Source organism: Palaemon carinicauda, chromosome 20 (genome assembly GCF_036898095.1).
Source record: "Palaemon carinicauda isolate YSFRI2023 chromosome 20, ASM3689809v2, whole genome shotgun sequence".
In the NCBI taxonomy this organism is placed as follows: domain Eukaryota; kingdom Metazoa; phylum Arthropoda; class Malacostraca; order Decapoda; family Palaemonidae; genus Palaemon; species Palaemon carinicauda.
This window is the reverse complement of record NC_090744.1, coordinates 36,428,985-36,433,984: the sequence shown is the minus strand read 5'-3', so window position 1 is coordinate 36,433,984 and position 5,000 is coordinate 36,428,985. Positions and strand designations below refer to the sequence as shown.

Genomic DNA, 5,000 nt, shown 5'->3' with positions numbered 1-5,000 from the left:
AAGAGAAGTTTACCCAATGCAAAAGCTTCAAGAAAATCTGAGATATAGAAAATGCATATAGCTTCATATTATATTTTCTTTGCGTGCTAGAAGAGTGAAAAATTTCAAAGCCAAATAACCAGTTTAAAATGTTGAGCACAGACATTTGTAGTAGTCTTTATAGCAAGTATAAAACTACTAGATATTCAGGGCTTCTTTATCTACTGGATAACATATGGTGATAACCATAATAAACAATTCGTTTACACGGTGACTGTATTCACACAATCGTTTATTTGAATTTTGAATTCTTCAATTCAAATTATTGAAACCATTATTATTATTATTATTATTATTATTATTATTATTATTATTATTATTATTATTATTAGCTAAGCTACAACCCAAATTGGCAAAGCAAGATGCTATAAGCCCAAGGGCTCCAACAGGGAAAAATACCCCAGTGAGGAAAGAAAATAAGGAAGTAAATAAACGATATGATGAATAATGAATAACTAAAATAAGATATTTCAAAAACAGTAACAACATCAAAACACATTTAATAAATAAACTATAAAAAGACTCATGTCAACCTGTTCAACATAAAAAAAAAAAAAAATTTGCTGCAAATTTGAACATTTGAAGTTCTACCAATTTAACTACACGATTAGGAAGATCATTCCACAATTGGCTATTGTATTCAATTTCCCAATTTCTTGATATAAAATTAAAACTATAATCGTGTCAAAGGTCACAAACAAAACGTTTTCATATCTTTATCGAGTATAAATAGATTTTGAAAAACATTTTCAGGTCTTAGGCTTAAATGATAATTGACCATCGGAAAGTACTTGATATCTATAAAAAAAGAATTACGTTTGGAGATCAAGGGGATTGATTGAGTTAGGTAATACTGAAGTGAAATACCTGATAATGATAACATTTAAAAATATCAATGATGATTATAATTTCAGTTTCCAAAATATTGGTATTCCTGACTCAAATTTATAATAAATTCTTAGAGCTAGTTAGAACTAAAATTATTTTCACATCAGTACTACTACTACTACTACTACTACTACTACTACTACTACTACTAATAATAATAATAATAACTTAAACCCATTAGAACTTACTGTTGTATATACAGAAGAAACCTGAAAATATGTCATTAAATTTGTTTTTTGACGACTCGGAGTGACATTCTACTTTGGTACTAAAGTCCTCTAAATGGATGGGATTATTATTATTATTATTATTATTATCATTATTATTATCATCATTATTATTATTATTATTAGCCAAGCTACAACCCTAGTTGGAAGAGCAAGATGCTATAAGCCCAAGGGGTCCAATAGGGAAAAAATAGCCTAGTGAGGAAAGGAAATAAGGAAATAAATAAATGATGAGAACAAATTAACAATAAATCATTCTAAAAACAGTAACACCGTCAAAACAGATATGTCATATATAAACTGTAAAAAGACTCATGTCAGCCTGGTCAACATGAAAACATTTGCTCCAAGTTTGAACTTTAGAAGTTCTACTGATTCAACTACCCCTATTAGGAAGGTCATTCCACAACTTGGTCACAGCTGGAATAAAACTTCTAGAATACTGTGTAGTATTGAGCCTCCTCATGGAGAAGGCCTGGCTATTAGAATTAACTGCCCGCCTAGTATTACGAACAGGATGGAACTGTCTGTCCAAAATAAACTTCTGTCCCTTTGATAATTGCATTTGTTGAAATTATTTAAAGACATTAAATAAACATAGGAATATAATTATATGCCAACGTTTACAAAACTTCACAATAGAATTGCGTAACTGAAAGTAATCATGTTGATTGCAATTTAAAGTAATAATTTATGCAAATGCCGATATTTACAATAAAAATTTTTACGCATTTAAGAAATTCATAGTTTCCCCTTGACAAGCTGCTCTTTGATTACTATATTTTCGTAGTTATATTATGGAAAATCTCTTGGATGCATGATTTTACCTAAAACTTCAAGTGATTTCATTAAAATCATCAGTATTATCAAAGTTATTTTGTTATTAAAATTATTACCATTATTGAAATAATTAAAATTATTACCATTATTAATTAGACACCATTATTAAAATTATTACCATTATTGAAATAATTCAAATTATTACCATTATTGAAATAATTCAAATTATTACCATTATTAAAATTATCATTATTTTTGTCATTGCATTAAAACAGGACGAGGCTTACGGCAGTATCACTGTTTGCGTCCAAACATTACAAATAGTAATTGAATTAGGGCCTGTAAATCTAGGTGAAATTAGGTAAATGAGCTAAATATACTGATAAGGTAAATAAGGTATTACCCCCTTTCGCCATTATGCAGTAAGAACGCATTCCTCCCCCCCCCCCCCCTTTTTTTTTTTCTTTCCTCCATCAGGAAAAACAACGAAGTTTTCCTTTATAAGGAGAACGACCCTTGCTCATATTTCAGAGGTGATTAAGCCATTTGTATGTCAGCGCACTATTTCGTAATTGCAATGAAGGCAAATAGAAAAAATGAACGCAAACATTTTCTTCTTTCTCATGAAAACAGAGAAAAGCATGGAAGATTTTAGCTGCATGTTTATGAATATAGGTCGTCTATATATATATATATATATATATATATATATATATATATATATATATATATATATATATATATATATATATATATATATATATATATATATATATATATATATACTTTAACGTACATGTGGTGAATCACAAACTAAAACATATGTTCACTGTGTCTCTGTTAAACTAAACTTAAGGTTAATAAGCACCTGCTAAAATTACTTGGAAATATATATATATATATATATATATATATATATATATATATATATATATATATATATATACATATAAATATATAAATACATATAAATATATATATATATACATATAAATATATATATATATATATATATATATATATATATATATATGCATATATATATATATTATATACATATATATATATATATATATATATATATATATATATATATATATATTTATATATATACGTGCAAATATATATGTATGTATATACAAAATATATAGACAAATATGTATATACACATGTACACAAATACATACATACATAAATACTCATATATATATACATATATATATATATATGTGTGTGTATATATATATATATGTATACATATATACATACAGTACATACACACCTATATATATATATATATATATATATATATATATATATATGTGTGTGTGTGTGTGTGTGTGTGTGTGTGTGAGTGTGTGTGTGCGCGCACGTGTGTGTCTGTATTTATACAGTAGTTTCGCTTTACTCATTAATTCATTCATTCTAAAAGGCACGCTGAGTGCCAAGCACGAAGAGTTCCAAGAAAGTTTTCACCATTCTGCAAAATGTATATTAAATTATGCAAATGTACATTAATGAAGTCGTACTACATTTATCTGCACTACTGAGCGCTGTAATATATATTAACCAAATTTAAAACAATGATTTGATTAATTAAATGGAAATTCAAGTTAGTTTGACCTGCCTTGTGGGGAGCCACTAAGGAGATGGTGGCGAGGGAGATCAAAAGGAAGAGATGTGCCTCACCATCCTATTTATAAGAAGAATGGCAGGCGTAGTAAAGGTTACAGATGTAATAAGAATATCACAACTTGGATGGTGTAGGCACTTGCTGAGGATGGATGAATGATGGGGAGGGAGTCGGAGGGCTTTGAAGGAACATGTTAGAGGGGGAAGATTGGGGCAGGGAAATAGATGGCGAGATAAAGATGAAGAACGATATAGAGAGAAGAGGTTTGGTGGAATAGGATGCCTTTAATAAAAGGCATTGGAGAGAGCACATCAGGCAATACCATCATTAATTATTCCAAGAATGGGTTTCGAAAGGTCTGCATACAAGTGTTTTACTATTGAATATATGATAGAATTAGAAGAACTACCACTAAGATAGCTCACTAATATTTTGATATTACTGTTTTTTTTAGAGCTCAAACTATTTCCTGTGCTGGTAGGTTTTCATCATTAACCTTCCAACAACCGCGGGTGAATTATTTGTAATGATGATATCCATGTGAGTAAAATAATATGCGTCTGCAGCAAATTTTAGAGAGGGTAAAACTAAATGGTTTAATTTGTTTACAGCTGTGACGGACATATGCTTAGTGTGCTGTTCATATAAGTGTCAGTAAAAATGTAACCAAAACTAAATATAATGATGAATTTGGAAAAAACAAAATAAAAGTCCTCAGAATGTGTCAAGAATCGAATTTGAGGAATTGCAGTGTTCAAGGTTTGAGTAGGACTGTATGGGAATATCATATATATATATATATATATATATATATATATATATATATATATATATATATATATATATATATATATATATATGTATATATATATATATATATATATATTCATGTATATATATATATATATATATATATATGTACATATATATATATATACATAGTATATATATATATATATATATATATATATATATATATACATACTGTATAAATGTGTCTGCATGTTAATAAACGGTAAGACATCTAACTCCCATATAATAGTAAATCTGTGGAATGCTCCCAACCTACAATATTATATAAACAGAAACCGACATAAAGACGGACGTACAGACATACAGAAAAATTCCCATGACCCATAAAAAAAAACTTGTAAGAAAAACCGAAAACCGATAAATCTTCATATATAAAAAAAAAATCTTCATTCGAATACCTGATTTCCTTTCATGTCTTCCTCAGAAGATAAGATCGCTCAGATGAAGCGTGGACACTTTGGGATGAAAGAGTTCATGTAAACATCCAGAATCTCTGTAATTGAATTTTTCAGCTCCTCTCACAAGTGCGTGGTTAAATCTGCTTGCCTTTGCATACGCAACGAGTTTTTGATGACGAAGCCAAATCCAGATTTCGGGTAGGGAGTGATTCCAGGAATGAA

The 5,000-nt window shown here is 28.5% G+C and overlaps 1 protein-coding gene across 1 annotated transcript in view; it reads left to right on the top strand.

Annotated features, from left to right (window-relative positions):
* LOC137660278 (uncharacterized protein DDB_G0283357-like) overlaps window positions 1-5,000 on the top strand; it is a 23,725-nt gene that overhangs the window by 245 nt on the left and 18,480 nt on the right. The gene's annotated exons all lie outside the window — the stretch shown is intronic.